At 45.6% G+C, this 13,038-nt stretch overlaps 1 pseudogene; it reads left to right on the plus strand.

Annotated features, from left to right (window-relative positions):
- The first annotated feature begins 11,345 nt into the window (after window positions 1–11,345).
- Window positions 11,346–11,498, plus strand: LOC120929890 (annotated as a pseudogene).
- Window positions 11,499–13,038: the final 1,540 nt, after the last annotated feature.

Below are 13,038 nucleotides of genomic sequence, written 5' to 3' on the forward strand. Positions count from 1 at the left end.
CGTCCAGCGCCATTCAAGGACGTCTTACGCAAACGACGTAATTTTTTTTAAATTCGACGCGGGAACGACGGCCATACTTAACATTGGTTGCCCCTCCTAATAGCAGGGGCAACCTTACGCGTCGCGTACGCTACGGAAACAATGTAAATTCTCAGCGTCGACTGCGCGTATGTTCGGGAATCTCGCGTAATTACCTCATTTGCATAGACGACGGGGAAGATGACGATGCGACACCTAGCGGCGGGAAAAAAAATTGCTTTTAAGATCTGACAGCGTAAGAGCCTGTCGTTGCGCCGTCGTAATGCCTTTGAGAATCTGGGCCATGGCGTTTTGCTTTTAGACCAAAAAGTTAAATTTTGGTCTCATCTGACCAGAGCACCTTCTTCCACATGGGCCTCTTGGCTGCTTCTCTGATTAATGCTCTCCTTGCCCGGCCTGTCAGTAGGACGCCCATGTCTTGGTAGGTTTGCAGTTGGGCCATACTCTTTCCATTTTCAGATGATGGGTTGAACAGTTCCCAGTGAGATGTTCAAAGCTTGGAATATTTTTTTTATAACCTAACCCTGCTTTAAACTTCTCCACGACTTTATCCCTGACCTGTCTGGTGTGCTCCTTGGCCTTCATGATGCTGTTTGTTCACTAAGGTTCTTTAACCACTTCAGCCCCGGACCATTTTGCTGGTCAATGATCGGGCCACTTTTTGCGATTCGACACTGCGTCGCTTTAACTGACAATTGCGTGGTCGTGCGACGTGGCTCCCAAACAAAATTGGAGTCCTTTTTTCCCACAAATAGAGCTTTCTTTTGGTGGTATTTGATCACCTCTGCGGTTTTTATTTTTTGTGCTATAAACAAAAATAGAGCGACAATTATATTACGTGATTTTACGCATCAGAGCTGACCTGCCGCCGTAAAACTGTGGTGGGCGGTCGGCAAGTGGTTAACAAACCTCTGAGGGCTTCACAGAACAGCTGTATTTATACTTAGATTAAATTACACACAGGTGGGTGGACTCTTTTTTCTAATTAAGTGACTTCTGAAGTCAATTGGTTCCACTAGATTTTAGTTAGGGGTATCAGAGTATAGGAGGCTGAATACAAATACACGCCACATGTTCTGTTTCAAGCATCGGTTGTACCTGTGACAAGCTTCTTGTAGACCCAGTCTGTAAAGTTGTATGCAGCAGGTTGAATGATGACTTTAACAGACAGCTTACTCAATGAATAAAGAATCCAGAGGTGTTTTTCCAATGCTTCTTTATGCTTCAAGGTAACAAGGATATGAACATAGAGGCTTTTTCATAGGTAAATTTCCAATGAAGTTACACAGCTCCCACACTCTGCAGACTTTTCAAGCAACTAAGCAAAATGGGGTTTAGAGCAGGAAATGGAGGGTGGGAACAACCAAACTAGCCAGAACAGCAGGGGGATAAGGATCATACCAAATAACATAGTAACACAACGTGTAATAACTGCTAGACAGTAAAAGCTGCGTGACAGCACACTCCCCGCCTGGTATCGTGAGATACCACTATACTCTACATTGTTTTCTTTTAACATACTATTAACATTGCATACAGTAACATGCTATCTAACCTTCTCAAGTCTATAAGCTAGCTATATTATAGGTCTTAAGTGGCTCCTTCACATAACACTGAATCAGAATTTTTGGAAGCAGGCATTATTAGGACTGTCTCTGTGACTGGTCTCAGGAAGGTTTTTGAATCACCATCCTTAACGATCCTGACTTCCACACTTCGGACTCTTCCATCATCACTGGTGATGGCCTTTGTAATAAGTCCAACTGGCCACTGAATTTGGTGAGCTTGCTGGTCTTTAAGCAGGTTTGACTTATTTAGTCGTCTACCGACTCGAAGCATGCCTTCATTGTCGATTATTGGGTTCAGTTTGAGTAGTGGGTTACTCTTTGAGACTGGTCTATTGCCTCTCAAGCATTTAATCTCTTCTGCAAAGACTTCTTCTTGCACAAGACGTATGGCGAACAATTCTGCGTTTTCGTACTCTAACGCATTGGGTGACTCCTAGCAAGTGTGCCATCCATGACAAGACGATGTCTGATTTGGCTTGTGGAAAGTCTGGGCAATATGTCTCAATCTTGCTAAAGTCTTGACCAATCTTTTCCAAGAAGAGAAACGTTCAAAGCGTCTCGCTTCCAAGTTTCTTCTTGAGCAGATGTTGGAACTCAATGTTATCACTTCAGGGCGGATTTCTGGATCAGTATCTGGATCCACCAGGTGGAAATCGATATCTTCTTTTGAGTTTGTAGAAGACTGGTCCGATAAAAACTTGGGTCATGAAAACCTAATGGTTTGCGTGAGGACAACTGCTGACACTGACCCCGTTGCAATGTCTGCGGGATTCAAACCAGTCGGGACATAGTTCCATTGTTCAGGTCTACTGACTTTTCTTATTCGTTCTACCCTGTTAGCCACGTACACATAGAACCTCCTTACGCTGTTGCATATGTAGCCAAGTACGACCTTGCTGTCAGTGTAGTACTTAACCTGATCAATTTCAGCGTCCATTTCATTTTGCAGGAATTCTGCGACTTCGACGGCTAGGGTTGCGCCACACAATTCTAATCTTGGAATAGTGTGAGCAGGTTTTGGAGCTAACTTGGCTCTTCTTAGTAGAAAACCGACATGGGATCTCCAGGAGCGATCTATGATCTTGAGATAGGCCACAGCCGCTATAGCCTCGGTAGATGCATCGCAAAAGACGTAGTAACTAGGGTTGTCCAGATACCGATACCAGTATCGGTATCGGGACCGATACCGAGTATTTGCGGGAGTACTCGTACTCGTGCAAATACCCCCGATACCTAAATAGAATACTTCCCCCCCCCCTTTCCCCCCCCCCGCCGCATCGTGCCGCCGCATCGAGGGACATGGCTAGAGGGACATTGCTGCATATGTGAGGGACATGGCTAGAGGGACATTGCTGCATATGTGAGGGACATTGCTGCATATGTGAGGGACATGGCTGCATATGTGAGGGACATGGCTGCATATGTGAGGGACATGGCTAGAGGGACATGGCTGCATATGTGGGGGACATGGCTGCATATGGGGGGGACATGGCTGCATTTGGGGACACATTTAAAAAAAGTATCGGTATTCGGTATCGGCGACTACTTGAAAAAAAGTATCGGTACTTGTACTCGGTCCTAAAAAAGTGGTATCGGGACAACCCTAGTAGTAACACAACATGTAATAACTGCTAGACAGTAAAAGCTGCGTGACAGCACACCACACTATTTTTAGATATTTATTTGTAAAAAATTTGGAAAACCATTTATCATTTTCCACTTCACAATTATGTGTCACGTTCTGTTGGTCTATCACATAAAATCCCAATAAAATTTATTTAAGTTTTTGGTTGTAACATGAAAAAAAAAAATCGGAAAATTTCAAGGGGTATGAATACTTTTTCAAGGCACTGTATATGAATACCTGTAATATATAAATAGATATTATAATGTGAAAGAGCAACTAGTTCTGTTATGTGCAATTATTTCAACGACCAATCAAGGTGAAACACTGGAGTATTCAAATGCCCCCTTCTAGCCTGATTCATTTCAGTATGAAAAATAATGTTTGCCTCTTGGTTTTACTCACTATCAGGACTGCAGAGACACTAATGGCTTAAAAATAAAAAAGAGAAGCAAAAATAAGACATAGCATTAAAAAAATATGAGTAATTTTCAAAGGTTACATCTATGACTGCCAATGTGATTTTCATATGCATAAAAAAAAAAATCATCTAAATATGCAAACTAGGAGAGAACAGAGACACTGGATCTACTAACCCAGCGTAATTATGAAATGCGCAGGTCATGACACGCTAAGATATAACCTACTTTTAAATGAATAGCTACTTTCCCAACAGCAATAGACACCAGTTAAGGATATTATTATCCATAATTACACTCTCAGGTCGCTGTGATCAAAGTCAAAATGTATGAGCCTGGCATCAGTAATAAAAGTGAAGAAATGACATGAAAGGTATAATAAATGCAATTCATATTTTATCATCCTGAGCTAAAATAAACGGAGAAAATATAAAGCCTATGCATGTCATGGGCAGCTTTTTCTTAGGGGAACAGCAAATTATATTCTGTAGTGAAAAGGCTGATTTGTAAAACTGGTAGAAGGCAGGATTATGCAACCTGGTATTTTCTACTTATGGGTCCAGTATGACCTGCCTGGAATTCTACCTAGAAAAAATGTAATATTATCATTGACATCTCATGACTTATGTGCAAAAAATATCATTGACATCCCACGACTTATGTGCAAAACATGGAGCCATTCATTATGATTGGCATAGCATGTTGTCACTCACTTTCATATCATTTTACTGTGTTGTATTGTATCGCGATTGTATTGAATTGCGGGTGCCCGGCGGCGATCGCGCCCGCCGGGCACACGCGCGGGAGCCGGGGGCGTGCACGCCCCTATTGGCTGCTAGGCGAGATTACGTATAGCTACGTGATCTCGCCCAGCAGAGCCGACCTGCCGCCGTATAACAATACAAGTTAAACATGTTTTCACATTTTTCCATTATTTTTTTTTGCAACTTAGTGCTGCTGATCTTCTATTGGCTCTTTGCAGCAACCTCCTATTTACAGTGACAACCAGTGGTGGCTGGTGCTTGGGGAGGCGCAAACAAACCTGAAAAAAAACCCCATCAATTGCAGCCACTGTGCCCATCAAACGCAGCTACTGTGCCATCAAATGTAGCTATTGTGCCCATAAAGTGCAGCCACTGTGCCCATTAAACGCAGCCACTGTGTCCATCAAGCACAGCCACTGTGCCTATCAAACGCAGCTACTGTGCCCATCAATTGCCACCACTGTGACATCAAATGCAGCCACTGTGCCCATCAAGCGCAGCCACTATGCCCATCAAGCTCAGCCATTGTGCCCATCAAGCTCAGCCACTGTGCCCATCAAAAGCAGCCACTGTGCCCATCAAAAGCAGCCATTGTGCCCATCAAATGCAGCTATTGTACCCATCAATTGCTGCCATTGTGCCCATCAATTGCTGCTACTGTGCCCCATCAAATGCTGCCAGTGTGCCCATCAATTGCCGCTACTGTGCCCCATCAAATGCTGTCAGTGTGCATCGCCCGGCACTTACCTGTGTCACAGTAGGTCAGCGGCGGTGTCCTGCACACACCTCGATGTCTTCTTCCGTCCTCTCTATTACAGCGCCTGATGTTTCAGCCAATCAGGTGACAGGTAACAGACCCGAGCACATTATTGGCTGAGAGGCGGTTCAGGATTAGCAAAGCGAATTCATTCGCATTGCTAACATTGCAACGATGAGTAAACAGCACCCAGCATTTTTTTTTGCATTTTAAAACATGAATGAGACTAGATATACATATATGTTAACAGCAAATACATTATTGTTAACAAAGTTCTGATTTCTGACAGGTCCATGCAAGAAATTTAACCAATGAAAGTCTAGGGTACTTTTACAACACAAACAGGCATGCACGCACATATACAATATACTGTATATGTGTATATACACTATATAACCAAAAAAACTGGGACGCCTGCCTTTACACACACATGAACTTTTTTGGCATCCCAGTCTTAGTCCGTAGGGTTCAATATTGAGTTGGCCCTCCCTTTGCGGCTATAACAGCTTCAAGTCTTCTGGGAAGGCTGTCCACAAGGTTTAGGAGTGATGTGGATGATAAGGCATGGCTCGCAGTCTCCGCTCCAATTAATCCCAAAGGTGTTCTATCGGGTTGAGGTCAGAACTCTGTGCAGGCCAGTCAAGTTCCTCCACCCCAAACTCACTCATCCATGTCTTTATGGATCTTGCTTTGTGCACTGGTATGCAGTCATATTGGAACAGGAAGGGCCCATCTCCAAACTGATCCCACAAAGTTGGGAGCATGAAATTGTCCAAAACATCTTGGTATGCTGATACCTTAGGAGTTCCCTTCACTGGAACTAAGGGGCCAAGCCCAAATCCTGAAAGACCCCCCACACCATAACCCCACCCACCCTCCACCAAATGATTTGGACCAGTGCACAAAGACATGGAATAATTGAGTTTGGGGTGGAGGAACTTGACTCACAAATGCGCTTCTGGAGGAGTGATTAAACATTCCCATATACACACTCCTAAACCTTGTGGACAACCTTCCCAGAAGAGTTGAGCAGTTATAACTGCAAAGGGTGGGCCAACTCAATATTGAAGCCTACGGACTAAGACTGGGATGCCATTAAAGTTTGTGTGTGTTAAGGCAGGCGTCCCAATTATTTTGGTAATATAGTGTACATATACAGTATCTCACATATGTGAGTACACCCCTCACATTTTTGTAAATATTTTATTATACCTTTTCATGTGACAACACTGAAGAAATTACAATGTAAAGTAGTGAGTGTACAGCTTGTATAACAGTGTAAATTTGCTGTCCCCCCAAAATATCTCAACACACAGCCATGTCCGGTAATGTCCAAACCGCCGGCAATTTTTTTTAGTACATCCCTAAGTGAAAGTGTCCAAATTGAACTCAAAGTGTCAATATTAACCCTCTTGGGCATTAAGTTTACCAGAGATTCACAGGTTGCCACTGGAGTCCTCTTCCACTCCTCCATTACGACACCATGGAGCTGGTGGGATGTTAGAGACCTTGCGCTCCTCCACCTTCCGTTTGAGGATGCCCCACAGATGCTCAATAGGGTTTAAGTCTGGAGATATGCTTGGCCAATCCATGACCTTTACCTTCAGCTTCTTTTGCAAGGCAGTGTTTTTCTTGGAGGTGTGTTTGGGGTTGTTATGTTGGAATTCTGAACTGAGGCCCAGTCTCTGAAGGGAGTGGTTCATGCTCTGCTTCAGTATGTCACAGTACATGTCGGCATTCATGATTCCCTCAATGAATTGTAGCTCCCCAGTGCCGGCAGCACTCATGCAGCCCCAGACCATGACACTCCCACCACCATGCTTGACTGTAGGCAAGACACACTTGTCTTTGTACTCCTCACCTGGTTGCCGCCACACACACTTGACACCATCTGAACCAAATAAGTTTATCTTGGTCTCATCAGACCATAGAACAGTAAACCATGTCCTTAGTCTGCTTGTCTTCGGCAAACTGTTTGCGGACTTTCTTGTGCATCATCTTTAGAAGAGGCTTCCTTCCGGGACCACAGGCATGCAGACCAATTTGATGTAGTGTGCGGTGTATGGTCTCAGCACTGATAGGCTGAACCCCCACCCCTTCAACCTCTGCAACAATTCTGCTGGCAGCACCCATACATCTATTTGCCAAAGGCAACCTCTGGATGATGCTGAGCATGTGCACTCAACCTGTTTGGTTGACCATAATGAGGACTGTTCTGAGTGGAACCTGTCCTGTTAAACCGCTGTATGGTCTTGGCCACTGTGCTGCAGCTCAGGTTCAGGGTCATGGCATCTTTATGTAGAGCAACAATTCTTTTTTTCAGCTCCTCAGAGAGTTCTTTGCCATGAGGTGCCATGTTGAACTTCCAGTGACCAGTATGAGAGAGTGAGAGCGATAACACCAAATTTAACACACCTGCTCCCCATTCACACCCGAGACCAATAACACTAATGCCGCATACACACGGTCATTTTTCGGCATGAAATAAAATGACATTTTTAAAAACGTCATTTAAAATGATGTTGTGTGGGCTTTGCATCGTTTTCCATCTTCTGAAAAACGAAAAAAAAAAAAAAATTCGAACATGCTTCAATTTTTTATGTCATTTTTGAAAATGTTGTTTTCTTTCATGACAAAAAATGATTGTGTGTACGGGGCATAATGAGTAAAGCTGCGTACACACGATCGGTCCATCCGATTAGAACGATCTGGTGGACCGTTTTCATCGGTTAACCGATAAAGCAGACTGATGGTCCGTCGTGCGTACACACTATCGGTTAAAAAAACGATCGTGTCAGAACGCGGTGACGTAAAACACAACGACGTGCTGAAAAAAACGAAGTTCAATGCTTCCAAGCATGCGTCGACTTGATTCTGAGCATGCGTGGATTTTTAACCGATGGTCGTGCCTACTAACGATTGGTTTTGACCTATCGGCTAGAAATCCATCGGTTAAATTTAAAGCAAGTTGGCTCTTTTTTTAACCGATGGTTAAATAACCTATGGGGCCCACACACGATCGGTTTTGACCGATGAAAACGGTCCATCAGACCGTTGTCCTCTGTTTAACCTATCGTGTGTACGAGGCCTAAGGCCCCGTACAGACGACCGAACATGTCTGCTGAAACTGGTCCGCAGACCAGTTTCAGCGGACATGTTCGGTCGTCTGTACGTCCGACCGGACAATTTTCCGGGGGATCGAACAGGTTTCCAGTGGACAAATGTTTCTTAGCATGCTAAGAAACATGTCCGCTGGAAGCCTGTCCGTCGGACATGTTCGGTCATCTGTACAGACTCACCGGACATGTCCGCTCGGCCGAAAGCCCTCGCATGCGTCGAAGTGATTTGACGCATGCGTGGAAGCATTGACCTTCCAGGGCCACGTCACCGCGTATCGTGTCCGCGCGGATTTCTGTTTGATGGTGTGTACAACCATCAGACAGAAATCTCCGAGCGGACATGTCCGATGAAAACGGTCCGGCGGACCGTTTTCATCGGACAGTCCGTCTGTGTGTACGAGGCCTTATATGACACCGGGGAGGGAAAATGGCTAATTGGGCCCAATTTGGAAATTTTCACTTAGGGGTGTACTCACTTTTGTTGCCAGCAGTTTAGACATTAATGGTATGTGTGTTGAGTTATTTTGAGAGGACAGAAAGTTTACACTGTTATACAAGCTGTACACTCACTACTTTACATTGTAGAAACGTGTCATTTCTTCAGTGTTGTCACATGAAAAGATATAATAAAATATTTACAAAAATGTGAGGGGTGTACTTACTTTTGTGAGATACTGTGTATGTGTATATACTGTATATATACACAGTATACACACACACAATGTATAAACACATGAGTGCATCTATAGTATTTTTCCTGTTTTGTGGGATACAAATTTGAAGTTCTCCATATGTAAAACATTGATGTGAAGGCAGCCCTAGCAGGAGCTGTAATTGCAGCCATTACTTGCAGTGCTACCTGCTGGTGAAATGTGGTGTCACCGCTGCTTTATGTGTACATCATGGGGAGGGTGCAGCTGTCACTTACAAAAGGGTTGTGGTAGAGGGATCCTAAAGCTGTCCTCTAAAAAATGATTACCACTGTCAAATGGCAGCTGCATGCAAATGATCTAAAAGTTGGTGGAGTGGGAGAAGGAGAACGTGGCGTGAAAATTATGATCTTATTCTCTTATTAATTAATATGAGCAAATCAGAGGTCCTGTTACACCAATCCTTTTGTGTGGTGGGAGTATACATCTCAGGGGAACTACTGCCACCCGGGAGGATAGACTAGAGATATTGGGCCAGATTCTCGTACTTTTGCGGCGGGCGTAGCGTAAGCCATTTACACTACGCCACCGCAACTTACTGGAGCAAGTGCCGTATTCCTCAAGCACTTGCTCCGTAGTTTGCGGCGGCGTAGTGTAAAAGGCCCGGCGTATCCCCGCGTAATTCAAAGGGGGCGGCTTGTATTTAAATTAAGCGCGCCCCCGTGCCGATCGAACTGCGCATGCGCCTGGCTTAAAATAGCCCAGTGCGCATGCTCCAGTTCTCGACGGAAAACGTCAATGACGCCGACGTGTGCGTCATTGACGTAAAGTCGTATTCAAGAACGACTTAGGAAAACGAAGTACCCGACGGGAAAAGACGATGCGGACCCGACGCCATACTTAACATGGCATACGGCGGACTGGCGTAAGGTTGCCCCTCATATAGCAGGGGTAACCTTACGCTTACGCAAACGACGTAAGCGACGGCTACGTGGCGCAAATTCGTTCGGGAATCGGCGTATCAGGCTCATTTGCATAAACAAATGAGACCTGAACGTAAACGCCACCTAGCGGCCGGCGGTGAATTACATTTAAGATCCGACAGTGTAAGTCACTTACACCTGTCGGATCTTGGCCGTATCTATGCAAAAATGATTCTAGGAATCACTCGCATAGATACCCGGGCCAAAAAACAGAGATACGACGGTGTTTCCTGAGATACTCCGTCGTAACTCTACTGAGAATCTGGCCCATTGGGATAAAGTGACTTTTAGCCCAGGTCCTCACTGACCGCGGGAATGAAATTGTGCGAGTTCATTCCTGCATGTCAGTCCCGACTTTAGGGCCGATTTCAGAGACATCTGTGCGGGTTTCTGCACAGATGTCAATGGAAATCGCACCCATAAATTGGCAAAAGTAGTACAGGAACTACTTTTGGAAATCAATGCGGTGTCGCACCAATTCGGACGCTCCCATTGCTAGCAATTGCCGCCGATTTGGCATGCGATCTGACATGTCCCTGCGATTTGACATGACAATCTCCCTGCTCCTCCTTCCTTCTCCATGCTCAAAAGACTGACTCCAGACTGCACTGTCTATTGTTAACGCTTTGCTGTGTAGAGCGAAAGTTCAGAGAAGCAGCAATGAGAGAGCAGGAGCCAGCAGCACTGAAAGTTGTAAACTGCAAGTGCTGGGGTAAGAATTTTAATAAATAGTTTCATGGGGAATGTTTATTTTTTTAGTGGCCAATCTGTTAAGCTAAAAAGTTTAATAGCATCATTTTTATGTCTGACCACATTGTACCTTTGCCTCTATATTAAAACAATAACTGTAGTAGTATGTTAGGGGGGCTATCCTTAACCACTTAAGGACCCATTCACGCCGATATACGTCGGCAGAATGGCACGGCTGGGCACATCCACGTACATGTACGTGGCTCTTTAAGCCCAGCCGCGGGGTCGTGGGAGCGTGCACGCGACCCGGTTCGAAGCTCCGTGGCCACGGGACTCGCGGACCCGATCGCCGCTGGAGTCCCGCGACCAGTCCCCGGAGCTGAAGAACGAGGAGAGCTGTGTGTAAACACAGCTTCCCCGTTCTTCACTGTGGCGCTGATATCGATCTTGTGTTCCCTTTTATAGGGAACCATAATCGATGACGTCACACCTACAGCCACACCCCCCTACAGTTAGAAACATAAATGAGGTCACACATAACCCCATCAGCGCCCCCTGCAACTGTAATTTTCACAGTAAACAATGCATTTTAAATGCATTTTTTGCTGTGAAAATGACAATGGTCCCAAAAATGTGTAAAAATTGTCCGAAGTGTCCGCCATAATGTCGCAGTCACGAAAAAAATCACTGATCGCCGCCATTAGTAGTAAAAAAAAAAAAAACAATAAAAATGCACTTACCTGGCAGGGGAGACACCATGATCATGAAGGTGGTTCTCCCAGGGCGAGGCACGGCTATTGCACACTCTAGGCCGTGCTGATCGTGGTTGTCTTCCCTGCCGCTTCTCGGCCTTTTGGCTAGGACTAGGTGTGGTATCTGTCCTTATCAGTCGTCAGCGGAGCGCTGAAGCACCTCCATTGGGAGGGTGGATGCAATCCAATGACGTCATTGCACCTGGAAGGATGGTTTCAGCAGGGACTACGCTGTGCTGCCAGACAGATACTGGGGGCCGGCCCATGGTTGAGTCTGAGCCATCTGGAAGGGTGCTCCTGGTGAGGATGGGTGCTGCGCTTGGTCTTGGTCTTTTTGCCGAGTTCTAGTCTGGCCTTCTGGCTGGCTGGTGTAAGTGCTATCTCTGTCAGCGATCCGGTTGGAGGAGCTGGTAATGCCCTGTGGTAAGACGGGGTAGAGCCATGCAAATCCACTGGGTTGACGGAGGGTCTGGAGGGGCTAGTATTGGTGGAGGCTGTTACCTGAGCGGCAGTTCTCCCCAAGAAAACCTTGAAGGGCTCTCTAGCTGGCAGGGGTGGAGGGCTGCACTGGCCGGTCGGGGGGTCGGATATGGAACGAAAAGCCTATGGTGCATGTGCCCCTGGAGTGGCAGTCCAGGGGTATCTGAAGATCACTGTGTGTGAGGGACACATTGATTTAAGATACCACGGTCACTGCACCAGATACACGCTTTTTTTAGCACCTGCCTCCTGGGCTGGGCCTTTTGGCTAGGACCGGAGGAATTTTTTATTCCTGGCCGCAGGGCCTGGTCATTGTTTCACCACAATGGCCACTTCTTTCACTCTCCTCTCCACTATCCCTTCCCCCACTTTATTTTATTTAAGCCTGTGTTTGTCACTTTTTTGTCTTTTTTTGTTGTGCACGTTTTGTGACACTGTGTGACTATTAGGGTGCCGGTCCTCGGGCCAGCCCTGAACGTCTTGGGAGTGGGTGGACATGGCCTTCTGGCTTAGTTCGCCTGCTCTCATGGGGTCTCCCTTTGGGGGAGCCCCACCTAGTACTGGGAGGGTTCTGTTTCGGCAGTCCCTCCAAGGAAGTTGGGTCCGTGTCGGCTTTGGTTGCTCGGACCACAGTACCTCAGTCCCCGTCTGGAGCCTAACGCCCCGGGGGATCAGGGTTTGGGTCCCTATTCACAGGAGAACCACTTGACGTTGCACCCGTCTGCACGTTTTTGTGAACACTCTTTATGTGTGTGCACATTTTTTCTGCACCGGGTGGAGTTTTTGGGTGTGTTCACACGCCATAGGCTTTAAAAAAAAAAAAAAAAATCTTATACTCTACATTGTGACACCAAAATATAAAATAAAAAAAATTGGGTTTACATCCAATTAAAGAATCACTGCTGTTCCATATTCTTTATCTTATATCCATTTTCGATGGCCAAGGAACATAAGCCAAAATGAACCAGAACCCCAGAGCTTAAACGGCCAGACCTCGGCGTAACATCTTATTATCCCCCATTATTCTTCATACTCATGACAAGTTCAGTATGCAGTAAAATATGAAAACATATTGGCTGCAGAGGAGAGAACGTAATTATCGCTGCTGTTATCGCTGGGTGAAAAGTTTAAGGTTGGCTGGGAGTACTCGTTCCCTCGGCTCTTCCCTTTAATCATGGGGTCAGAAAGTTAAT

This window comes from Rana temporaria, chromosome 2 (genome assembly GCF_905171775.1).
Source record: "Rana temporaria chromosome 2, aRanTem1.1, whole genome shotgun sequence".
NCBI lineage: Eukaryota > Metazoa > Chordata > Amphibia > Anura > Ranidae > Rana > Rana temporaria.